Raw genomic sequence first — 27,338 nt, 5'->3', positions numbered from 1 at the left:
ACAGGCACTCTTTTTGCACTGGAACTGGACCAATATTATGTGAATTAACATGTCTCAAATGGCTTGTTTTTAGGACAAATGGGGACTTGTGAGGGGTATTTCATTCCCCCCTGTGCCCTCTTCCTTCACAATTTCCTCTTTCCCCCACAGCCTCTCCCCTTTTCCTGTTCCCTTCTCTCCTTCCCTCCCCCTGGCAGCCCTTCCTTGGGAAGAGCCCTGGCCGAGTTGCATGGTGGCCGATGGTGCCAGGCCGGGCTGAGCTGCGTGGTGGCCGCTGGCGCTGGGCCGAGTTGGACGGCTGCAGAGTGGCTGCTGCTGGGCCCTGTTTCGTGGGTAGGGAGTCTTCAGTGGTCACTGCCAGGCTTGTCCCACTGAGTTTTCCTCCATCAGGGGACATGACAGGGGAGGAGGACTGGTCCTTTTCTAAGGCTATTTTGGCATCCCAGGCTGTAGAAACCAAGGCCTAGCAGGTTCAGTAATAGCGTTGTGGTGACCTAGCAACCTCCAACATGGCCACTGATAGTTCAGGAGACATTCTTTTCTTAAAGCTGCAGGCCTTGCTTCTATTTTGGGGAGTGATTGCCCAGTGTATTTTTTCCTCCAGATTTTTCTCTAAGCCTGGGACTTCCTTCAGGTTTGTAGAGAAATCCTCCTGGTCTGTCCCTAGCTTCGTTTTGTGGATCTATCTGTCATATCCTTTCGTGGTGCGGTTTAGAAAGAGATATGTGGATTAGGGCAAGATCGCTGAATTTTATAGTGGAACGAACCACATCAAAATTGCAGAGGAACTGGTTTAATATACAAATGGGGCCCATGCGTGTGACAGATCCCCCTTGAACTGACATTTTTCTGGAGTATGTGAATGAAAGGGAAAGTGCATGGTCCTGCCAGTAGATTTATTGTTAGCTTTTACAGACAAAAACAAAGATTAGAAGAAAGCCCTGTTTTGGCATCACCCCAAGGGTCCCCCCCCCTTTAGAGGGCACCAGTTTAATTTGTCTGACATTCAATGGGAGAACGGCATGCTGCAATAATTAGTTTTATATGCCTGCTGAAAAACTTCCAAACTTTTGTTTTATATTCTTTCCCTTCTGTGCCAAGCATTTGACTTGAGCATGTGATAGGTAATGTGGAGTGGGTTTATTGATGAATTAGATAAGAGGCAGCAGCAGAAGAGATTACAGCACCAAAGCCAACTTCCAGGTTGCCAACTTCCAGGTGGAATTTGGTGATCTCCTGGAACTCTAACTGATCTCCAGACTACCAAGGTCACTTCCCCTGGAGGAAGTGGCTGCTTTAGAGGTTGGAGTCTATGACATTATACCTCTTCTGAGGTCACAAGAACACATGAAGCTGCCTTATACTGAGTCAGACCCTCGGTCCATCCAGGTCAGTATTGTCTACTCAGACCGGCAGCGGCTCTCCAGGGTCTTAGGAAGGGGTCTTTTGCATCAAATACTTGTCTAGTCCCTTTAACTGGAGATGCCGCGGATTGAACCTAGGACCTTCTGCATGCCAAGCAGATGCTCTACCATTGAGCCACGGTCTCTCCCTCCCCAGACACCACCCTCAAATATCCAGTAAATTTCCAATATGGAGCTGGCAATATGGAGCTACATAGCCCCCGCCCCGCCCCTGGCCATTGCATTTCTAGCTCTTGTCATGTAAGCAGTAGAACCTGTGCAAGGAGGGTGCACGCGCTGTCAAGACACAACCAGCTGCAGATCTTTCCTGCACAAGTTCGCTTTTGATCTGCAAGCAGCAGTTCAGGATGCAGAAGTGAGAGACATGCTTGCCTCCAGGTCTCTGCACCACCCAAAACTGCTCTGTCGTTCTAATTAAAACAGGCATGCCCAACCTCTGTACCCACCAAACTGAGAGTTATGCCATGACAGTCTCCTGTGACTGTTGTGCTATGCTAGCAGTAAAAACAGGGGATGTCCTGTGGTTCTGGTGAGCCACCGTACATGGAAGATCATGGTTAGAGGAGGGGCTGTGGCTCAGCGGAAGAGCCTCTGCTTTGCATGCCAAATGTCCCAGGTTCAATCCCCAGCATCTCCAGTTAAAAGGATCAGGCAGTAGATGATGCAAAAGACCTCTGCCTGAGACGCTGGAGAGCCGCTGCCGGTCTGTGTGGACAACACTGGTCTTGCTTGGCCAAGGGTCTGATTCAGTGTGAGGTAGCTTCATGTGTGTTCATGGTTTTCTGTGTTCGGCTTAGCGGGTCAAAGTTTAATGCCAGCCTGCACTGAAAAAATACAGTTTCCAGTAAAGTCGCATTTCCACAGTGGGACTTCAGTTGTTTTCCCAGAAGGTCTCTTGCTAGGCACTCTGGAACTACAGGACCAAGGTGTGTGTTGGCAGGTGGGGGTGGGATCACCACAGAGGAAACACTTAGATGTTGTTCCAACAAATGCTGAAGGTGGATGGAGGCTTTAAGGAAGTGAGGATACATGCCCCACCTCTCTGGAAGAGACCGCTGACCCTTCATGGTGCCACACCTAGTTATAGTGGCGAGTCTTCTAGCAAGGCTGGAATGCTCCTTAGTCTTATTTGGCTTGAGACGTCACTGGATTATTAAACACATGAGGCTTTATTGTACTGAATCAGACCATTCGTCCATCAAGGTCAGTATGGTCTTCTCAGACTGGCTGTCTAGGGTCTCAGGTGGAAGTTTTTCACATCATCTACTGCCAGATCCCTTTTAACTAGAGATGCCAGGGATTGAACCTGGGACCTTCTGAATGCCAAGAAGATGTTCTTATGGAGCCACAATCCCTCCCCAGTTGAGGAGAGACCTCAGGGGTTGTAGTTGACTCCGGGGTGAGGCTTTTGGAGTATGAAGCTGAGGAGAAAGGCAGGGCTGCTTCCCAGAGTGAGAGAGCTGACCCAGTATGTTGGAGCTTCTCATAGAAATCAGAAGGGGATCCTGAGGGGCCCATGGATGCTTCCTTCTGGGTGGTTCCAGGATCATAGCCTCCTCCTCCTCAATCTTCCACTTCTTCACCCAGTGAAGAAAAGCTGGTGCCCTGGTCAATGACCAGTCATTGTTCAATGGCAACTTTGAGCTTACCTACACAGTCTGGGCTCTAGCCTGGATGGATCAGCCTAGCCTAGTCTCATCGGCTCTAGGAAGCTAAGCAGGTTCGGCCATGGTTTGTATTTGGATGGGAGACCATCAAGGAACTCCAGGGTTGCTATGCAGAGGCAGGCAATGGCAAACCCCCTCTGAACATCTCTTGCCTTGAAAACCCTATGGGGTCGCCAAAAGTCAGCTGCAATTTGACGGCACTTTCCACCACCACCACACAATCTGGAGTTGACATGTTTTACCCTGGTGATATAACATTGCTCACGGAGTAATTAAAAAAAAATATGTCATCTTCAGGTCATCTTCAAAATTAACAACAACAGAGCAGTGTCACGGGGGGGAGGGACAAGGAGGTCATTTGGGCAGCCACAAGTTGAACAAAATTGCTTCCTGTTAACATGTAGCCAGATGTTAGCTTGGCTTTGCCAATAACAGGAGGAGCTGATTCCACATAAATTGTTGCCTCCCAGGGACTAATTGAGCTGATGCGATCAAGGGTCATGGGGAGCGGGAGAGAGTGGTTTATGTGGAGAGGGTCAGGCCGGGCACTTGAGACTCAACTAGAATGTAGTTAATATTTCATTTTTAGTAAAAACGGGGGCGGGGGGACATGTTGTAATACATGTTAACCTCCTGGATACCAAAAACTTATCACAGTGAAAATCCGAAGAACCCTGTGGAAAACTTTGTGATGGCAGTTGCATCAATATGGGAGATTGGTTTGGGAATAAAACTTTGCAATTCTGAATTAAAGTTCTTTTTAAAGAACTGTTGCTTTCGATTTGGATTTTGACACCTTTGGAAACAATACATGTTGTGTCTGATTTAATTGTTATGTGAGGGTGTTTGACTGTGTCCCTCAGATCTAGGACCTGGTGTCCTGCTTGGTCTCAAACTGGATTGCTCTCTCTGGGAGCAAATTTGAGTATCTGCTGGGTTAGGGATTTATTTATTTAACCATTTTTACTTCACCTTTCCTCATGGTTCAAACAAGAATTATAGCTGTGAGGCTATAGACTGCCTGCGTGTTAAGAGTCCAGGAATTGTAAATGCAGAGAGACGCTCTATTTAAAAATAGGATCTTAGAAACATGTACCAATTACCCCTTATCTGATGACACGCTGGATGTAATCATGTTAGTAATGTGTGAAAATGGAGGGAATTTAGTTCTAACAAAGGCCAGATGATGGTATCTTTCCAAGGAATAATTTTGTTTTCATTTTGCACATGAAGACAATAAAGCAGACATTTAAATATTAAATCCAGCAAACAAGCTTTCTTGACAAAATTCTGATTTATCTAGCTAAGAAATGTAATGTACTTGTGCATGCCAGTGAATTAATTCTTGGGCTTCTATAATTAAATTGTACATCTACAGTCGTCCTAAAGTGACTGTCAGTGACTTGGATCCAAGGTACCGTTAAATAGGTCAATTTTTAATTACAGGATTTTTTATTTTACTTTTCTTTTCTTTCAGAAAAGCTTTACAACTCCAATGGACGGGAGCTGAGGCGGGCCCTCTTCTCCTTGAAACAAATATTTCAAGTAAGTGAGTGTTCTTACAAGGTTGGTTTCAGGTTGTCTTTGAAATGCTTTCTCTGGTTTGATCAAAATGTCTGATGTGTTGTCTCTTTAAAAGTACTGCTCCACCATAGATTTGTTTTCCTCCGATATTTATTTCTCATCCTTCACACCCTCAGGATAACTTGTCCAAAGCATGTGCTTAAAACAGTTTGAAGATAGATAAGAAAGAAGTTAATATTACCTTTATAGAATATTTACAAATGAAAAAGTATTGGAATAATTTAAAAGAAAAAGAATTAACTGAAATTATATGCAATTTTAGTAAAAGAAAATTTAAATTCAACTTTAGGCTATAGGGACAAATGGAACATTTATTTAGATAACCATTGAGTGATCAAGAATAGGAATATATTTTTTTCAAAGGGATTGGATTTCTCTGTTAGCTTGCAAATAAGAGAAAATCTAATTAAGATGGTATATATGTGGTATTTAACTCCAATTAGAATAAGTAAAATCTACAAATCAATGAACGATAGTTGCTGGTACTGCAATAAAAAAACAAGCAGACTTCATTCATATGTGGTGGAAGTGTGAGAGAGCTATAACATTCTGGACTGAAATAGTGAAATATCTGTCTGTTGGAATAGAGATTGATATCCCATGTAAGCCTACTTTTGTTAAATTTAGCCCCTAACCTAACTAAAGATAAACGATGTATGGGGTTACACATGATAACTGCTGCTAGAATGACTTTTGCCAGACATTGGAAACAAAAAACAACTTCAAAGATAGAGGAATGGTTGGTTAAAGTAAAAGAAATATATGTATTAATTAAGTTAACAACATATTAGAAAAATGGTGATACAATGAACCTAGACGAGCTAGGGTTACGAACTGTAAATAAAATGGAAAATCTTATAATCAAGGGTGCGAAAGGACAACTTTCTGCGATGACAGTCTAGCTATTTTATAGAGGACTAAACCGTGAAGCTGTAATACAGAAATTCAGGGTGTGTTTTCTTAAGTTTACACATATATATATATATATATATATATATATATATATATATATATATATATACACACATATATATATACACACACATACATACATACATATATATATACATATACATATACACACACACACACACACACACACACATATATATATATATATATATATATATATATATATATATATATATATATATATATATATATATATATAGTATTTTAAATTATGAAGACTGCTACAGTGAGGGGGAAAAGTATTTGATCCCCTGCTAAATTTGCCCGTTTGCCCTCTGACGAAGAAATGACCAGTCCATAATTTTAATGGTAGGTTTGTTGTAGCTGTGAGAGACAGAATAACAACAGGAAAACCCCCAGAAACCCAGAAGACAAAAGTCAGAGATTGATGTGCATTATAATGAGGGAAATAAGTATTTGATCCCCTATCAACCAGCCAGATCCTAACCCTAACCCTAACCCTCAACCTCCCTCAGTCTGGGGCTCCATGCAAGATCTCATCTTGTGGAGTTGCAATGATCATGAGAACGGTGATGAAGCAGCCCAGAACTACACGGGGGGAACTTGTCAATGATCTCAGGGCAGCTGGGAACATAGTCACCATGAAAATAGTTGGTAACACACTACACCGTGAAGGACTGAGATCTTGCAGAGCCCGCAAGGTCCCCTTGCTCAAGACAGCACATGTACAGGCCCGTCTGCAGTTTGCCAATGCACATCTGAATCACCCAGTTCTCCTCTGGAGTGGGGAATCAAACCCGGTTCTCCAGGTTAGAGTCCACCACTCTTAACCACTACACCCCATTGGCACGTTTGTGTTTTGTTTGTGTTTTGTTTTACACCACATTTTAATTTATTTAAAACACTTCTGTTACATCTTACCTCCTGAGACTCAAGGCATCTAACAACTCACCTCCATGATGCAAGGTCACAAAGCCTATAATCCATGTAATTATTCCTTAAAATCGTCTGGCCAGTGCACTAATTCAACATGCTGGATGGCTAGCCCTCTGCACACGACACCACGTGCATTAACATGTAAAAGAGAAAGGACACAGGCACATCCATGACAGCTCTTCCTGTGTGCTGTTGCCAGCTTGTTGGGCACAGCCTTCGTGTGGCGACCCCTTGCCTGTGATCAATAACAATGGGAGATCCTATGTGCGTAGCCTTCCTGAGTGCTTAGGCTCTATGCTCACGAGTTGGTGACGGAGCTTCGGTGGCCATGGGGCCAGGGCACTCATTCAAGCTTTCCCTCTGTGTGCCTTGATTTACATGTGTAATGTCATGTGTGCCCTGACCTGGATGGCCCAGGCTAGCCCGATATCATCAGATCTTGGAAGCTAAGCAAGGTCGGCCCTGGTTAGTACTCAGATGGGAGACCACCAAGGAAGTCCAGGGTCATTACGCAGAGGCAGACAATGGCAAACCACCTCCGTTCATCTCTTGTATCGAAACTTCTGTGGGGTTGCTATGACTAGGCTCTTACTTGGTAGTACTTTCCACCACCACCAGTGTCATGTGTACGTGGTAGAGTTGTAAAATTTCCACAAATTTTGAAGCTCTTTTTTCTTTTCTTTTTTCTGAGATAAAACTGAAAGTTTAGCAAAACTGGAATATATGGAATGTCTACTTCCTTATTACACCTAAATTTATTTTGCTGCTTTAACAACATAAAACACATGCTCTTTAACAAGGCATATTAAAATATGCTAATTTGCATATTTATGGAATTTAATGATTAAAACCATGAACTAGTAGTTCCATAGATGGAACTGTTAACCCAAAAGGAAAAGAGGAAATAGTGAGGGAGGGGGAAATGAAATGTCTCCTGAAAGTCTTTGCAGGTTTACACTTCCCCACATGCCAAATAATGCCCTTTCAGTACACTTTAACAATCATTTGCAAGTGGATTTTGCCAGGTCACACAGTAAAATCCACCTTCAAAGTGCATTGAAAGTGGACTGGAAAGTGCATTGAAGGGAAAACACACACACAAGTGTATCTTGATCCGTGAGAGAACCAGCTCTAACTCCTGAGTGGAGCTCCCAGGGTATTTATTAAGGAAAACACATAATGAATAGTTGATCAATACTTTTAGACAATGGAGTTTTAGGCAAAGCATACCAAGATTAATGATTAACAAGATCAAGGAATGGAAAAGACAATGGTACATTCCAGAGGATGAGTGGATTAAAACTAATCCCTTTAAGGTAGATGAGGTAAGGAGATCACTATACAGTCAGTAGACTTTTAGTCAGGAGCATTTTTTAGACCTAGAATTTATTGTGAACCAATATTTCAATATGGTAAGGATCAAAGTTCTGTGGAACCATTATTAATATGGTGAGGGTTTGCCCTGCCACTAATTAACATGATTTCATAAATCTCTTCATCTCACCTTTTTCATTCTTATATTGCGAGAGCAATTTATATGCATATGGAAGATTGTCCCTGGCTAGGTATAGGACCTTTGGAGTAGGGAAAAATAGCTGCTTGCCTTGCTGAAATGAAGTGGGGGTTCATTGTAGAACATAACAACTGGTTACATAGAGAATTAAGAAACAAAGGTCATACATATTAAAACAACACATATTTTGTACTGATTCACAGCCTAAATGATGTTTAAGGAGTCCAAAAATGGTTGAATGAAATTCTTGCTGTTCATCATTTAACGCAGCAAGAGCAATAAGTGTTTTTGCTGAAGAACATACAATGGCTGAGATTTGATGATGATTATAAACAGCTAAACAGTACACCTGCCAATGAGGTGGCTGACCAGAGCAACATATTCTAATATTTGTGATTCCCGTTTTGACTTTTGAATGCTAAGACAACATTGTACTGCTGACATTTTGGCAGGAACATAATTAAAATTTCACTGTCCACATGTAGAAAACCCATTCAGATGGCAAAGAAATATAGGCATAATTCTGATACATACAAGATACATTTTGAGGTTTAGAATAGTTCCATAAGATGAATACACCCTCCAGAAGCCTTAGAGGAGGTACAATTGATCATGTGAACACAGGAAATGTTTTTATGTGAGGCAATAAAAAAGGGGGTATATAAAGATCAAACATCTGTAAGGAACTTATAAGTAGGTGCTCCCTAAATAGCTTAGAGTAGAATATTGAATATCAGATTCATAGACATTTACAGGATGTTTACATACAGTAATACAAACAAGCAAAATGTGATACATTAAATACATTCTATACATTAGATATATTAGATAAATGTTCCCAGATATTAAATTGTAGGTGATCAGCAAAACTGACAGCTTGAACTCTTTGACTTCTTATTATTAACCTAATACTCAAAATTGTCATTGAAATTAGCACTGAGCTGAGCAAAAATTCTCAAAATTAACATTTAAATGATTAAGAGCAAATAAAACTATATTCAGTTATGATTTATCCACTTCTGATGTGAAGATCCACATTTCATCCTTTTTTAATTATTTTGTAGAACTGTTTTTACAAGAGTCTGGGCAGTAGAAATGTATGGAAGTCCATGGCATAGCTTGATATCTCATTGTGTACAAAATGTTTGAAATGCTTGGGATACATATGTAGGGGCATTATCAATGGCTGAAAGGGGAAGTCCCTTTCAGCTTTTATTACATACAATGAACAGTATCATAGACTTTTTTGTCAGAAAAGGCAAATGAGGTGAGAATAAAACACAAAATATTCAAGTATTTAAGCAAAGGGAGATAAATTAAATCTATAAGATTCGGTTTTGTAAGAAAAACAAGTGAAGGGTGCTTTTTCAGTTGCTTTGCCCTTCCAGATAACATCAGAGGGCGGAGATCAGCAGGGAGGCTGCAGCAGTTTAACCCATGTTGCTGCATGCCAGGAGTTCTCCTGCCTGGAGATGACATAGAGGAGTAACGAAGATGCCAGCAGCAGGGAGGTCCACCAGTAGTTGCTGTGGCTGGAGCAGAGACCTGCATACTTAAAGATAAAACTTAGACACATTAGTGGCTGAAAAGGTGCTCTGCAAGAGCATTGCACCTTGAAGCAGAGCAAACAAGACATATGATAATTAGGTGCTGCTAAGAGGAGAGTTGCAAAGCTAAGATAAAGCATGACGAAAGTTATTTCCCTCCCCCTCCTCTTTCCGAGGAGTGGGATGTATGTCTTTGATGCTAAAAGCAGGCAGATATAAAGACTTAGTTACAGTTGGCAGCATAGAACTGGGCATCCTAAAGCAGATTGGCATAATTAGTGAAGGCAATATACATATTTATAAAATAAATTGAAAAAGGTGTTTCTCTCTCATACTGCTAGAAGAGAGAAAGCAAGATTACTGAAGGGTCCTTTAGAGGAACCCCAGCATACATGAAGTTAAAATAAAGATGTACTTAAAAAGGAAAGGAAACAAAAAATAAACAAAAAAATAGCAATAGCCTATGGTTAAAAAAGCACTTAAAACAAGTAAAAATTCTTACCAAGAAGGGTAGCATGTACAAACTTAACAATAACTGTTCAAAAATAAAAAGACAAAATGACTTAAAAAAAAACTTGTATGGCTGAACATGACAAAGAGGCATGGTGCCCAAGAGCATGTACAAAATGCCATATGGTGAGGCAGCCACAATTGTAGTAGCAAAACAAAATTCAATTTGACACCTTTCTAAATTAAAGCCAAAATTTCCAAAATAAAGCTCTTCCCTAGATGTAGAAGGAACAGGGGTAAGAGCAAAAAGGTTTATCGATAAAGGGATTATGTTTCTGCGAATGTGCAGAGTGCCTTAAGGCATAGAGCTGCATTAACGACAGATTGCTGGAGACTTGCTTGTGGAAAGCAAACACACAAAAATAGGACAAAAAAGATTGGAGGCAGGACAGGCTATTCCCTGCCTCTCAGTTCTTTGACAATTTAAAATGCATGGTGAGTGCCAATTAATTTTCAAAACAAAATCCTAAAAGCAAAAATTATTTGATTATAGCACTTAAGAATTAAAAGCAAAATGCATTCTTAAAATAGTAATAACCTATCTATATAAAACTACTCAAAATAAGAGGAAATCTGCTCAAATGATGACCTATGAGAACACTGTACAAAAAATACCATGAGCATTTCATTTTTGTGAGAGCAAACTTTAAAATTAGCCATTTACAAAAGACCAATGAAAAATGAAGCTGCAATGTCTTATGCATGTTAGAATCTTTAGAGACATGCAGTAGTCATACAAATATATAGAGCTCCCACAGAGAAAACTGAAGGTGAGAGCAAAAAATAATGCATGTGTCTCTCTGAACATGTGCAGAGAGTAATGCTCACAAAGTTAAAATTAGGTTTAGATCAGACACATAAACAAAAACTTCCATGGGGATTGCTTTAAGCCCTATGCTATACATTTCAATTGTTACCTAATTGGAACCAGAACTTAATATCTTTTTTCTTTTGATAATTCAGTGTTACAATAGAAGTCAACCTGAGGAAAAGTTTGATAAGAGCAGCAATTCCCAGGTGAGAGAGGGAGATTCTGCTTATTTCTAGACAATTCAAAAACCATTCACTAAGTTCCTATTAAAAATCCCATTCTGTGGCTTCTGATTGCAGTCTCAGGCAAAAAACTATTCCTATAATTTTTCTCTTATACATCATTTCTATATACTGTACCCTTTGATTTTTATCAGAATATAGGCAAGGGGAGTGGAGAGGAGCTTAGTAGACTCTCCCCTGCCCCTTTTGATTTCCTGAAGGAAGAAAAGGCGGCAAGAGCCACTTTCAATATAATTTCTAAAAATGCAATAAACAGTTTCCAATATATGCAAAAATGAAGCAAATGGAGTAGACATGTTACTAAACATTACTGAAAATATCTTATTGAAACCATATTATTGAAAATATACTAAAATATCTTACTAAACATTATTAAAATTCATATTTATTAAAACTCACATTACTGAAATTCACATTACTGAAATTCACATTACTGCGCAGTAATGAACATTAAAAGTAAAATACATAACTTATATTCTATACTTAAACTATAATGCAAAATAAGCAGGTTAAAAGAGACTAAGGGATAAATATTTTTCCTAAAATTCATATCACACAAGAACATATCACACAAGATTTTTATTAATCCATGGTACCTTAAGGATTAACAAAAACTGTTTTAAAAAATGCTAGAATATTTGTTCCTTTTCTGCGCAAAACGCGTTTTTATTCTTTGTGAACTAACATTAAAAAAGCTGGCCTGGCTTTTTTGAAATGAAATCCACTGCTGTTCCAAGTGAACATTCTATACAGAGACATTTATTCAAACAGAAAACCACATATGCAATACTATTTCTTATAAGGAGAAAACACACTATATAATTATTTCTTTCCTGTGCCAGATAGACTTCTCTGAGCCAAGGAGGTTTCACTACAATTGCAAACCATGACTAAAACTTACACCTTTTCAATATTAAACAAAAGTTAGATTAGAAAGGACAAAAACAAATTTCCTTGCTGAGGATGCTGTTTCCTTCATTAACCTGTAAAGGAAGGGTTAAACATTTGCTGATTTTGGTACACATCCTGTGACTGGAGAGGTTCAATCATGACATATAAAAAGATTGCAATATTTTCAAATAGCAACAACATTAAAATAAAGGTGATCCTAATGAGTTACCCAACTATAAATATATCTTCAGATTGCTAGCAATAACTTTAAATTAGACAAATAGGTAAAAAGTAGACAACACATTCACACTCATTCATTCAAGAGAGAGACTCAAAATTGGAAAAACAAAGAAACTGTTCCATTGGGTTGCTTGTTCCAGGATAGCTTTATAAGTCTTGTTGCAAAATAAAGTGATGAAAACATGTTAAACGTCAACAACTTTAAATGAATTGAAAACGTTAGAACCATAGGGTATGGATTTTTTCCTTTTCCTGTATTCTCAAGGAGGTGGCACCTCTGTGACTGGAATTTTTAAAACAGCCCGAAAGGCACATTGGGTGCTGGCTGTTAAGGTTACCTGAGCCAGCAAAGCCTGTGCTTCCAAAGTAGAAAACTGCCCTTTACCTGCCATGTGATCTGTTGTCCTTGCTTCACTAAAAACTGGATGAGAAAGAGAGGCATAATTAATTTGAACATTTTCCTGTGCATCCTGCTCATATGTGATAGGAAATTCCTCCAATGATTCTGCCAGTCCCTCAGCCTCCACCCTGCCATTCTCTGTCACTCCTTCCATCATTTGTTCAAAGGCATTTTTGATCACAGGACCTAGAGGATTTGCGTTTGTTTTTTCCTCTGGAAGAGAGCTGGAGCACTCAGGAAGTGCCGATAGAGGAAGTACTACAAGTAACTGATACTGAGATGGAGGGGAGACATTTGATAAGGTGAGGAGAGGACTGTCAGAGGGACCAAATTTCTCAATGGCATACCAACACAAATGCCAGAGCTGCAGAGTATGAATGGATGCTCTTGGCTCAGTGTGGAAAACCTTCCCTATTCTTTCCCAGTCTCCCAACCTTAAGGATCCTTGTTCTGGATACCAAGGACACTGTTCCCTTATTTCTTGAACCAGCTGAAAAAGCTGCGAGCTGGAAATGCTCTGTTCTATCTTCTCTAAAAGATAGCTCAATTCCTCCACATGCCTCTGCTGTCCAGCAGAGAGAGAGGAGCCCATACTTACCTGGGATTCTGTAAACAGAATGAAGGGTGCACCTCGAAGCCCTTGCCGGGCGAAGTAAGCGGGCTTGCATCAAGTCTTGAGATTCTTAAAACAGAATGAGGTACATCAGGTCCCTGTTCCCAGGGCGCCAGATGAAGGGAAAACACACACACAAGTGTATCTTGATCCGTGAGAGAACCAGCTCTAACTCCTGAGTGGAGCTCCCAGAGTATTTATTAAGAAAAACACATAATGAATAGCAAGGTTGATCAATACTTTTAGACAATGGAGTTTTAGGCAAAGCATACCATGATTAATGATTAACAAGATCAAGGAATGGAAAAGACAATGGTACATTCCAGAGGATGAGTGGATTAAAGCTAATCCCTTTAAGGTTGATGAGGTAAGGAGGTCACTATACAGTCAGTAGACTTTTAGTCAGGAGCATTTCTTAGACCTAGAATTTATTGTGAACCAATATTTCAATATGGTAAGGATCAGAGTTCTGTGGAACCATTATTAATATAGTGAGGGTTTGCCCTGCCACTAATTAACATGGTTTCATAAATCTCTTCAGTGCGTTATCCGGCATGTGTGAAAGCGTCCTTATTAATATTAGTAAAGCTGATGGTGTTAACCCCGTTTAGTGCTTGTGTACAACTCCAATCCCAAAGACAAGGCTGCAGCATGACTATTATTTATCAGTTTTAAAGAGAGAAAAAGCTGCAAATCAATTAAAATAACAGATGTATTGTGTGTACACTGGCTGTTGCATTCGTTACAGCTTGAATGTACAGGCTAGGCATGAGTTTGGTGACCCAAAAATGTTAATTGATGAGCAATGGAGATGTAGCAGGACATGGAAATGAAATACATCCTAGAGAAGAAAAAAAGCAGTAGAGAGTAGAATAAAATAATAAGCCACCCCAGCCCCCAAATGGGAAAATATGGTGTATGCAAACTCTGCATACACCTTTGTAAGGTGATTTCCCATCATAAGGATCCACTTGCACTTTGGGATTATTTCAGATTTGTGACCCAGCAGTCTGAATGCAGCCAGCAGATTGTACTAATCTGGGCCAGACCCTGGAAAACCACCCAGTTTTTGCAAGCCGTGCAAAAAGCCAGTTTACTGCCTCCACTGCGGGCCATCAGCTGTGGCTGGATTCCACTTGGGGAATCACAAGTTGCGCAGTCCTGGTTTGGCTAATCGCCGGATGGTGTAAAAGAGAGCCCTTCGGGTTCTGTAGTTATTGCAGATGTTTGTTTCTCTTTCCTTTAACTGGAAACAGTTTTCCCATAAACCCATGGCCAGCTTTGTGTGCCATTAAGTCCCAGTGGAGTGCAAGCATCAGGCAGCAAGATTAAAAGCAAATACGGTTATGAATTGTCTCTTTTCCCTCGGCAGGGTTTTCCCCCACCCCCTTTTAAACTTATGTCATTATTCCATTAATCATTTCTAACAATTGTGCTTTTCAGCGCTGTGAGGGCAGCTCTCTCTCTTTTTTGCAGTCTGTTGAAAAGATTAACTGAAAGGTGTTCAGAGGCGCAGAATCCTATCAGCAAGAGAAATCAAATGTCACACCCTTCACTTCCGAGAGAGTCATCAATCATTCTGAAGAGAGAAGAAGTGTTCTCCAGTGGCCTCACTTAGATGAGGAAGAAGGGGTATCTCACAGAACACCCCTGTTCATAATGGGAATGATGGATGATTCCTCCGGGAGTGGAGTAGATGACATTTGATTTCAGGGCTGTGGTGGCTTGTGACGGAGGGCTCTCACCCTGCTCGAGATTCAGGCCTCAGAGGTTTTCAGGGGAAAGAAGCTGATGGCATTCTGTCGCAAAAAACAGAAAACTAGGGCAGTTGGGTGGGGGGGGAACAGGAAAATTCGGGTTTGAGTTTATTGGCCTGTTTCCAACCTGAATGCTGAATTACCTAGGTAGGAATTCGGCTTTAAATTCGGGATTCCTGAAAAATTCGGCCATTTAAACCCATTAAACCCATTTTGCCGCTTTTTGCGGTTTGCCCGGTCTGATCTTTGAAAGACGCAAGACAAAAGTTTCTTTATGAGCACCAAACTCATTCTTTGAATCTTGGTCATTAAAAAAGTTGCTCCTATACTGACAGGTATTCTCAGTTCTGTGACAATGCGCTGTCTTAAGAAAAACAGTGGTAAATGGTGGTCAAGAGTGCCTTGAATTAGCTGCATTTGGTTCTCTACTCTCTCCTTTCTTAGACTCACTGACTAATCCCTGCTTTTCCAGTGTCATGGCTGGACTTAAGGCTGCCAACCTCCAGGTACTAGCTGGAGGTCTCCTGCTATTACAACTGATCTCCAGCCGATAGAAAATGGAGAAAATGGCAATTGGACTCTGTGGCATTGAAGTCCCTCCCCTCCCCAAACCCCACCCTCCTCAGGCTCCACCCCCAAAACCTCCCACCGGTGGCAAAGAGGGACCAGGCAACCCTAGTTGGACTACTGGGGCACGCTCTGTGTTGGGCTGCCTTGAAAACAGCCCACAAACTGCAGCGGGTACAGACTGTAGCAGCCCCGTTATTGACAAGAGCTAGCCAATGGGAATGTATCTGGCCTGTTTTAAAAGGATGGCTACCAGTTGGTTCCTAAGATCAATTCAAAATGTTGGTTTTGACCTTTAGAGTACTTAATGGCCTAGGACCCACATATCTGAAGGGCTGTCCCACCCCATAGCTCCCTGTGTGTCAACAGTGGGCATCTAGTTGCCACCTTCTAGTTGTTCCTCCACATAACATGCCCCCCTTGGCATCTTCTAGAACCCATTCCTTTTCTATAATGCCTCCACCTTTTGGAATGGATGCCCTGTGGAGACAGAGGTGCCATCTTTGTGTTTTAGCAAATTCTGTAAGGTTCCTTAATTGCATTTAGTTGGGTTTAAGCTGCAGGTGTTTTCTTGAGGAGGGAGATTAATGGGATTTTACTATCTTTTGCATGCTTTTAATTTTTGGAATTGTAAATTGCCTTGAGTCACAAGGGAAAAACCAGAAATAAGTATTTTAATGAACAAATATTAAATATAACCATTGTTTTCTAATAATATTGGTTTCCCATGATTATTGTTCCCTGGCATTAAAAAATGGTTTGCTAGTAGTAGTGTTGCCAGTTTCCAGATGGCACCTGGAGTTCTCGTAGAATTACAGCTGCTCACCAGAGTCTGGTGAAATCAGTTGTGACCCCCTGGAGAAAATGGATACTTAGAAGGATGGGCTTTATGGGTGTTATACCCTCCCGAGGTCCCTCCCCTCCCCAAACCCTGCCTTGTCCACACTGCACCCCCCAAACCTCCAGGAATTTCCCAAGCAGGATTTGGCAACCCTATCTGCTACCTTGTTTGTTAGAGGCTCAGCTTGAAATACTAATGGTTTTACAGCCCATTCCTGAACTGGAGGCATGCGGGGACGGGTGAGGGGGGAGGCGCCACGGCAGTTCCCCACACCCCACACGCCGAAAACATTTTAAAAGCCTTTCTGGGGCTTTTAAAATTTTAGATGGGGCTTTTTGCCCCATAGAGAACAGTGAGGCTGCACCTGCAAAAAAGCAGGCTCAGCTATACCGTTCTCAGTGCCAGCGTCTGGGGCTGAAAGGGGACGGGAGGCTGCTTAATGGCAGCTGCTCCTCCCGGAACGCCCTGGGAACACCTCCCGGGACTCCGGAACACCCCCCGAAATGCTGGTGCACACCTTTATGCTGGTGGGACTCCGGAAGGCCCCACCGGCGTTCCAGGGCGGTGCTGCTGTGGCGGCATACAGAGACTGGCGTCCGGGCCTCCACACCAACACCGGGGCCACTAACGCTGGCATATGTAGCCTGTATGGGTGGAGTACCCCAATGCCGGTGCAGCGCCTTCCTGCTTTCGCCCTTAAAGGTCAGGAATGCTCTGTTAATGGAAAAGAGGGTCAGGATAACATAGGGGTCTAGCCTGAGGTAATCTATTTTGGGTCCCCAGGGAAGCAAGCAGACAGGGTTCAAGTTCCAGAAGTAGTAAACTATGGTCAGGATGTGGGGTCTTGCATCTAGCTAAATGAGTACTTAGTATTTTCTTTCTTTCTTCCTTCCTTCCTTCCTTCCTTCCTTCCTTCCTTCCTTCCTTCCTTCCTTCCTTCCTTCCTTCCTTCCTTCCTTCCTTCCTTCCTTCTTCTTCTTTCTTTCTTTCTTTCTTTCTTTCTTTCTTTCTTTCTTTCTTTCTTTCTTTCTTTCTTTCTTTCTTTCTTTCTTTCTTTCTTTCTTTCATGTATTAGCCACCCTTCTTCCTTAAGGAGCACACGGGAGTTTACCATATTAAAAAAATACATGAAATAGGGTACATAAAATTCATAAAACAAAAAAATTAAATCACAATTTAGGACTGCTTTTAATCAAATGCAGCCCTAAATAAAACCATCTTCTGCTGCCCCTTAAAGATTGAAAGAGAGGGGCCAACCTGGGGAGGTTGTTCTCTAATTGTGGGGCTGCCACTGGAAAGGCCCTCTCATATACCCACCAGATGAGCTTCTTTGATTTGGTGGGACAGATAGGAGGGCCTCTCCTTGTGATCTTGATTCTCAGGCAGGAATGTATGGGAGAAGATGGTCCTTCAGATACCTGCTGGGGCCTGGAGATCTCCTGGAATTACAAGTGATCTCCAAACTATAGGGATCAGTTTCCCTGGAGAAAATGGCTGCTCTGGAGGGTGGTCTTTATGGTATTATACCCCAAATCTACAAGAATTTCCCAATCTGGACTTGGCAACCCTAGATTTGGCCCCTGAAAGTAAGTGTGTTCGGACCCCAGTAACCCTGCCCATTTTTAATTGAGGCCAGGTAAGAACATTTTCTCACCTTCGCTTAATGGGAGAAGAAGCAGAGTCTTCCGCTTATTATATAAGTGAAATTGGATTTTTAATGTCTTTTTAAAATGATGTTTCTAGTGGTGTTCCTGACTAGTCTTTGCAATCTCTGATAGTCTCGAGTGGACAACACTCTGGGGTATAAATGTGGTACCACATTAAAAATCAGAAAGTATCTTTCAGATATGTATCCAAATAATTATTAATTCAGAGCGAATGTGATGTGTTGCTTCTGTGAATTTCTGGGAAGACTGTTCCAGACAGGTATTTTGGTTATATTTGAAAGCACATGTACCGTACTTGTTGAACCCCAGCTGAAATTTTCATCATTCTTTCCCTTGTTTAATGAACAGGCTTGCCAACCTCCAAGTAGGGGACTGGTGATCTCCCAGAACTAAAACTGATCTCCAGAGATCCCTTCCCCTGGAGAAAATGGCATCATACCCTGCTGAAATCCCTCTTCTCCCCCAAATCCTGTCCTTCCCAGGCTCCACTCCCAAAATCTCCAGGAATTTCCAACCCAAGTTGGCAACCTTATTAAGGAAATGTGTTTTGTGGGCACGACCTTGGGGAACTGTCCTAGAGCCCTTCAGGGGCTATTCGCTTGTCTGTTCTCATCCTTTACCTCCGAAGAGCTGAGAATGAAACTTGCAGAACTTTCCATGTTTGGCTGCTTTAATGCCGGCTGATGGAGGAGGGCAGGCCATTAATCTTCTCCATATTGCGGCACAGTCCCAGTTTTCTTCTCAAGGACGACTTCCTCCTCTCCTTCTTCTTCAGTTACCACACACATGCTGCACACACATTGTTTCATCTCTATATTCTGTTGTCCAAATGTCTTTAAAAAAAAAAAGGAAAAAGAAATAAAGAAAGAAAGACTATGGAAAACAGGAACTGTTCACTGCTGCAAGAATAGCCTTTTACATTTGAGGTCACCCGCCTTGGCAAATCAGCAAGTTAATGGGCCTGAAAAGATTACCCTCCTTCAGAAAGACGTAAACACTCTGCTTTTAATGTAAGAGAAATGAGTTTGGATGCCTTTCATCTCCCTTTGCACAATCCAGATGGTTGGACCCTCTTTCATCCCCACCACATTATAAATACATGATAAAATATGTAATGCACAAAGTGCAGATTTATGTCCCTGGCATGATGGTGTTTTAAGTTCTCCTTCTCCATCCCCCCCACTCCTGTAACAGAAAAAGTATAGCTTAAAGATTTGTAAAGTTCCTTATTGGGTCACTTATTTCATGCTCTTAAAAGTACTGGGTAAAATGTCCTCTTTCCATGTGCCGTGTTTTTAATTCACATTTGCCTAAGCAGAGCTGTACCTCCTTTGCCAACCTTTGCATATTTCAATTAATTTGTACCAATCCAAAATGTATATTATATTATATTATATTATATTATATTATATTATATTATATTATATTATATTATATTATATTATATTATATTATATTATATTATATTGAATTTTATCCCTCCCCTTCTCTGGCAATCGGGGCTTGGGACGATTAACAACATAGATGCAAAACGTAAATAAAATAAAAATATTCTATAAAACAATTTGACATACTGGCGCCATTATTATGGTGTGTAGCCGTAATGCCAATAGAGGCTTTGTGTCATAACACAGGTGGGCACCAGACCAGTGCCAGCATGAATGTGGCCCATTTTCCAGTCTGAGCACAAATGCACACTCAAACAGCCTAAAGAGGGCAGCTTGCAGGTCTCACTGTTTGTCTCCTGGAGTCTGTAGGACAGGGCCCCCCAAAAAAACATTTTGCACCTGCGGGCACCTTTGGCATTCTGATACAGTGAGGTGGCCGCAGCCACAAAATGGCTGCTGCAGGAGGCGGAGCCAGACACAAAATGGCAGTCGCAGCTTACCTTCAGTCACACAGTGAAGATCCTTGTGCTGTGGTGGCCGCTGCTGCCGAAGCGATGTTTTTTTTTTTTTCAAAATCTGCACAACCACTCAAATCTCCAGTGGTCAATCAGAAGCCTTGCTGGGGAAAAGCCCCACCTGGCCCCACTCACTTCCTAAAGACATTTGACAGGCACCAAGAAAGGTGTTGGCGGGGGGCATAATGACGCCCATGGGCACCATGTTAAGGGCCCCTGATGTAGGGCTCCCTGGCTTAGGTTCTTCATCAGACTTAAAGAAGCCCCTTTTTCTAACCAGCGACCCATGCAACAGCACATGCTTGCCCTGATTTTCTGCTTCCTAAACATAAGTCTTCTAAAAGTAAGTATTTTCTGAACTTCTAAAATAAGTCTTTTTAAGGCAAAGTGTCTAACATCCTCTTTGAGATTTCCAAATTATTCCAGTCTTTCCACTACCTAAAGCCAACCACCCTTTTCTTCTCTCTTCTAATCACACATTCTGTTCCTTTACCCTCGTGGTCCTGTCCCCCAATCTTAAAGGGAAAGAAATACTTGTTTTATGAAAAGTTTGCATAGTATAGAATTTACATACATAATATACAGTGGCCGATTCAACACCGCAGATGTAGAGTTGGCAGCCTTCAGGCTGGGGTCTGGAGTCCTCTGGGAATTACCACTGCTCCCCAGACCACAGAGATCCGTTCCCCTGCAGAAAATGGCTGCGTGGGAGGGTGGGCTCTGTGGCATTAAACCTCGCTGAGGCCGTTCCCTGGGCTTCATCCCCAAATCTCTAGGAATTTCCCAACCCAGATGTGGTAACCCAAATCTATTCATCTTTCTTTTTTTTTTAGTAAGTAAAAAATTTATTGTAAACAAATACAGCCAGCATACAATTTGTAGAGTTGAATTTCTCACAATAAAGTTCTACTTCAACTGTTAAGTCAGTAGCGCTCTTGCCTTTAAACTATCCGTAAGCGATGAAAGAGTTAATATAATTGCGGGAACTCTACTTTCCATATTTCTGTATCAGCTCTTTTGCTTTAGAAATATAAGCCTTCATGGCATCATCCTTTGACAGACCTTTCTTAAGGTCCCATGCTTCCCATTTGGCTTTGCCTTTCGATTCAGGCATTCCTGGACACTCGATATTAATGTCTCCCATAGCAGATTCTGTCAGCAATGCTGATTCTATGAACTTAGGCAGTTCATGAGAGGGAGGGCATCTTGGCCATCTTTTGGGCACTTGGTGTGTGTGGGGGAGGTAGTTGTGAATTTCCTGCATTGTGCAGTGGGTTGGACTAGATGACCCTGGTGGTCCCTTCCAGCTCTATGATTCTATGATTGTAGAGTCCATAGAACTCCCTCAGTTCGTTGTCACTTGGTCTGGTCTTTAATTGTCTTATGTTTTCTGCTGCACTGTCAAACTCAGCTTGGAAAGACTTATTCCAACACCGTTAACCAGAGAGTAAAATGCTGTCTCCTTGGAATCCCTCAAATCTATTACTCTTGAAGGTGGCACAGCATTCCTTGTTCTTGAGAAACTTGTCTGTCCCTTTCGTCTTTGCAAGAAGTTGTTTTGGATGAGAATTTGAGCTAAGCATTGTACTAACCAGCCCTTCTTGCATCAAATGCATGTTGTTTTTATTAAGCTTAAATGCTATACCGTGTGTACATTTTGTGGTACAAACCCCCCAACTTTAAAGAAGTTAATTGGCCCATACATGTCTTGTAAAAGAAATTTCCTTAAGCTGAAAATGTATGTTTGAGCTTATCCATCCATCCATCATCTATCTATCTATCTATCTATCTATCTATCTATCTATCTATCTATCTATCTATCTATCTATCTATCTATCTATCCATCCATCCATCCATCCATCCATCCATCCATCCATCCATCCATCCATCCATCCATCCATCCATCCATCCATCCATCCATCCATCCAATAAAAAACCTTAAAGCTCCAGATGGTGCCTAATTGAGCCCATAGTGCCCGGGATAAGCAGCAGGTTGTCTCCCCTCCCCCAATAACAGGCATAACAGAAACAAGGGAGGGGGAATAGGGAGGCCAGCAGAAGATGATACCTGTGGCTGTCTTCAACTGTAGGCCTGCAGAAAAGCTCTGATGTCACCAGACAGAAGCATTCCACCAGGCCCTGGCTCTTGTTGAGGACAGCCACACACTCTTAAGGCCAGGGACCACCAGTAAGTTGTTATCTGATGATCGTAAAGGTCTTCAGGGGGTATACCAGGAGAGGCAGTCCTACAGATACGGCGGTCCCAGGCCGTGTAAAGCTTTAAAGGTCAAAACCAGCACCTTGGACCTGATCTGATACTCCAGCTGGCCTTATATGCTCTCCGGGTAAGACCCCTGTAAGGAGTTTCACCGCCACATTCTGTACCAGCTGGAGTTGCTGGGCCAGTCTCAAGGGCAGCCCTACGTAGAGCGAGTTACAGTAGTCTAGCCTAGAGGTATGCCGGAGAAGGCCAAGGACCAGGCGGTGCCCGCAGTCCTCAGACGTGCGGGAGGTATCTAGCCCTTTCGGAGCAGGTGACGAAGATTATGCTGTCTACCGAGGTCAGAGGTCAGAGGCGTCGTCAAAGCAGGCAGGAGTCAACTGCCGGAGAGATTAATCATGAGTGGTAGCTGGAACACAGAGAAACTGCACGGTTGCTTCCACAAAGTGAAAGCACGCCTGCACTGCCTTTACCAGTCAGTGCACTTCCAGGCTAGGCTTCAACCTGAAATGACTCAGCACCAGTTCTCTGTCTACTTAGCTTCTCCAAGCGAGCACTTCTTCTTCTACCTTGCAGAACCACACGCTGCCGAGTCCTGATACGCCTATCAGGTTCAGGTGAGCTTGGAGGGCTGCCATTCTCAGCTTCCACTGCAGGGGTTGGGGGAAGAGTAGCTTCTGTCTGCCCTTGTTCCATCTCCCTGCCTAGCTGTGGTTCCTGCTGAGTTGTTTCAGGCTCCTGTGCTACTGGCTGCAATGGAGGTACTGCAATGGAGGTACTGTACCAGAGGCAACCTGTTCCTCCACTTCAGCTTCAGAGTCCTCCGAGTCCTCAGCTCCCAAGGCAGGGCCCATGACAAGAGGTGACCGTCGCATGGATCACTGTGGCTAGGTCAGGGCAGGAGAGATATGGCACCAGCTGCTGGGCCAGGCATAGATGGAAAAACGCTGTTTTGACCATGGCTGCAACCTCGACAGGGAGGCATCCAAGATCACACCAAGGCTCTTGACGGTAGGTGCAGGTGTTAATGGCACACTGTCAAGAGCCAGGAGGTGGCATCCCACACCCAAGACGCCCCGACCTAGCCACAGGACCTCCGTCTTAGTTGGATTCAGCAAACCTTTTCTCAGCCAACCAGTCGCAGCCTCCAAACACCCGACCTGTGTTTCCGGGGTGGAGTCCGGATGGCCATCCATCAGCAGATAGAGCTGGATGTCATCAGCGTACTGATGACACCCCAGCCCGAAACTCCGGACCAGCTGGGCGAGGGGGCGTGTTTAGAGCTTGTTGTCAAAATGAATATTTACTGACAGGAAAAAATATATGAAAGGGCTGACTGGTCAAAATTTAGTTTCTTTAATAATAATGTTATGTCTTTGTTAATTTTGATTAGATTAAATATAAGAATGTTTCCATTTTATTAACACAGCCTCTACAAGGTCTGCTCAGCCTGGGAATGATGTTATTAGTAGTAATTTTTGTGTTAGGATTGGATTTTACACCTGGCTCATTGAAAATGGCAGTTGGCTACCATGCCCAGCTACAATGTCTGGACCCTTGACTGGAGGGGAGGAAGACCCCCTCCCCTTGGACTTTCCTTGGAGCAGATGCAGAGCTATGTACTCTGGAGACAGTAGGACATGGGGCTGGCTGGCTCCATCTTCCCTGATGTGCTTTGCTGTTGCATGAGCCGCAAGCATCAATCAAGCCCACCCTGAACCAGCAGTCCGGCCTAAAGACTCTTCCTCTGATGCTTCCCCAAGTTGTTGTGGCAATTTCCAGAAAGCACAGAGGCATGAAGCGGCTCTCAGACAACGTCTCTGTGGCAGGCTCCCATAAATCAACCAAGGGGATCCGCACAGCCTCTTCAGATTTTGGGGAACCATTCAAATATTCCCCTCCGTTGGTTCCCTTTGTTGCAGAGTATAGTTGGGGTAGTGGGTAAAAGGCTTTGGGTTCACTGCCATAAGGTAAGTTTTATAGTGAGCAAGAAGAACATGGAGAATTATTTATTTACTTACATATTTAAAACATTTATTAGCAGCTTTTCAACTTTGTGGAACTCAAGGCAGGTTGCAATATAAATAAAACAACAATTGTAAAAACACCTGAAGACCACAATTTAAAATATCCAATTAGGATTGCCCATAAATAAAACTAAATTTGTCAAACCCAGTCCTAAATAAAATTGCCTTCAACTGCCTCTTGACGATTGAAAGTGAGGGGGGCCAGGCGCACCTTCCTGGACAGTTTGTTCCATAATTGTGGGGCTGCCCCTGAAAAGGCCCTCTCTTGGGTACCCTCCGGACGAGCTTTTTTTGATTGATGAGGCAGTCAGGAGGGTCTCTCCCTGCAAACTTAATTCCCGGGCAGGAACATATGGGAGGCAGGAGTTCTATGATAACAACAAATAAGATTTATTCATGTACAGGTTGTTTTTAGAGAACAGATCAGCCGCAGAGGACTCCAGACAGTCCCGGGAGAAGCCTGGTTGAGGCACTTGAACTTAAGCTAATTCTGGCTTCCGGCTGTGATCTGAATTCCTTTGAAAGCTTGTCGTTACAAAAGGGCCGCCTGGCCACGAGGTAGGATCCACCCACGCCAGCCTGCCCTTCCTCAAGAGGCAGCCTAAACAGAAGCAGGCCTCCCGGCTGGCCTCTCTGTCCTCTCCCAGAAGTAGGCATCCTGGCAGAGATGCCACACATCTCTGCCACACATCCTGGCAGAGCTACATTTTAAAGCGTCTGCTCTCTTGCTGAGGCAGACCCAAACAGTTCTGAAATGGGTCCGATTAAAAACAGAACCCTGAACTCAAAAGCCAGGTCCAGACTAGGTAATCACCGCCGCTGTCTAGTACGTGATTGTAGCTCTTATCTGTGTCAGTGGCAAAATCACAAGAGCAATTTAGAACTTTGTAAGGGCATACCTGTTGGACTTGAAAAATGACAAGCAGCGTCTAATTTTCTCTCTCTTTTCCTGACAGGATGACAAGGACTTGGTTCATGAATTTGTGGTGGCCGAGGGCCTGACGTGCCTAATAAAAGTGGGAGCGGAGGCAGACCAGAACTACCAGAATTACATCTTGAGAGGTACAGAAACGCCGTTTGCTTCAGTAATCAGCACATCTCCTTCTGCAGTGCCCCCTGTAATTTATTGATTGCCTGATAGTATTTTTGTCCCGCTCTTTAGCTGAAATTTGGCTCCTAAATCTGCTTACAGCGGTACCGACACACAGTGCAATTCTCAGCAGGTCTGCTCCGAATCGCACTCAGGCCTGTTCAGGGGGATTACTTCCAGGAAAGGATCCTTAGGATTGCACTGGGAGCAGCTTTATCCAGATTCAGACCAGAGGTCCTTCTAGTTCAGAGTGGTCTACTTTTTGCAGGATTGTGGGCAGAGAAGGGCTTCCTTAACAGATGCTGCCTGAGATCCTTTACACCACTGGTTCCCAAACCTTTCGGGCCACCGCCCCCTTGGTCCCACAAACTCCCCTAGGTAATCCCACCGCCCCCCAGAGGGTGATACTGCCCACTTTGGGAACCACTGCTTTACACTGCTGAATTTGCAGGTAGTTTGTGCGTGGATGAAGCATTAAAGCGTGTTACTCCTCATCCACAGTCTGAAGTGGTACTGCCTATTCTACCACTGCACATGGCCTAGATTTGGGGGCATTCTGTTTGTTACTCGGCGTGAATTTATCTTGTTTTGTTTCTGATACAAATTCTTCGTTTCAAGGCAAAAGTAGCTGACAACAGAGAGATTACAATTCATTTTCTTTATTTAGCAAAAAGAAAAAGAGATAAGCCTGCTTTGACATAAAATGTGAATAAACAAAGGACATTTTATCTGTGGAAATGTTACACTACAGAGGACTGAGACAGCTGTTAGTGTTTCTTAGAACTTTACTAGAGTTGTATGAAAAGCATTGCAGAGACACTGTCCTTCAGTGTTACTCCTCTGAAGATGCCTGCCACAGCTGCTGGTGAAACGTCAGGAAAGTAAATACCAAGACCACGGTTACGCAGCCCGGATAACCTACAAGAACCAAAGCACTGCAGAATATTTTTAAGTATGATTTTGCATCACTAACCATCTGCACAAACCATCTGCATGAGAAAAGAGGGCAGTGGAATCTTTTTTTTTTTTTTAGAAAAGGTGATCAGTGAAGAAATCCTTAAACCAGGGGTGACAAACATAGGGCCCATGGGCCAGATCTGGCCCCTTGAGAGCATTTATCCGGCCCGCAAGCCAACTGAGGCAGCCACCACCCCCACACCACCCCCACACACACTTGATCTGGGCTGGCGATGTGTGGCCCGGCCTGACCAAGTGTCATTTCTGTTATAACCAGTCCTCGTAACTATTGAGATGCAACTTTGTTGATGGCCAAACAGAAGACTTTAATGCCAAATTTAGCGCATCAGGGCCAGCCCCACCAGCCGAACCTTTTAGCTGCTGGGAACAGGGCTGGCAACAGGGCTGGAGATAATGCAACCTCTGGAGGTAGGAGATAATGCAACCTCTGGAAACCCAGACATGCATGGTGCTCCGGCCTTCCCCACCTCAATGCTCCATCCCACACTGTTGCTAGGATCCAGGGAGCCATTTCGCACACTCACTGATGTGGAATCCCATCTACATTGTTGTGTCGCAAGTGTACACCCCTTGCACTGTGCATACAAAGCACTGTGCAAAGCAGGCAGTTGTGTGCATGCCCCTTATTTGGTAGGTAAAGAATCACGCTAATCTGGGGGATGCACCTGCACGTGTCAAGAGAGATATGCCCTATATCACATTGGGAGGCATAAGTTCCTGCTCCCCTCCAAACCTACAGGATCCCTGTTGGGACGCACAGAGGGAAGGTTACTAGTTTTTCAGCAAATGTGATGCACTCCAGCAGCCCCAGAAAGCTTGGGGAGGCAGGAGGGGATGTCCTGTTGGCCTTGGGGACAACTTCCTAGTGCACTGCAACACTATTAGAAAGGAATCTGGAGCATGCGCCTTTTTGGAAACCTCCCATGAGAGCCACGAGGCTGTGGGGGGCTGAGGGGGGCAGGTCCCTGAGGGTTTG

At 43.0% G+C, this 27,338-nt stretch overlaps 1 protein-coding gene across 1 annotated transcript in view; it reads left to right on the top strand.

The window, feature by feature from the left end:
- Nucleotides 1–27,338, top strand: part of FHOD3 (formin homology 2 domain containing 3) — a 437,196-nt gene that overhangs the window by 227,081 nt on the left and 182,777 nt on the right. The window contains exons 4-5 of the mRNA XM_056857839.1: nucleotides 4,569–4,636; nucleotides 25,251–25,356. The gene's annotated coding sequence lies outside the window, so the exon portion shown is untranslated. The remainder of the gene's footprint in view (nucleotides 1–4,568; nucleotides 4,637–25,250; nucleotides 25,357–27,338) is intronic.

This window comes from Euleptes europaea, chromosome 11 (assembly GCF_029931775.1).
Source record: "Euleptes europaea isolate rEulEur1 chromosome 11, rEulEur1.hap1, whole genome shotgun sequence".
Lineage (NCBI taxonomy): Eukaryota > Metazoa > Chordata > Lepidosauria > Squamata > Sphaerodactylidae > Euleptes > Euleptes europaea.
The sequence above is the reverse complement of the archived record's forward strand: the minus strand, read 5'-3'. Positions and strand labels throughout refer to the sequence as shown.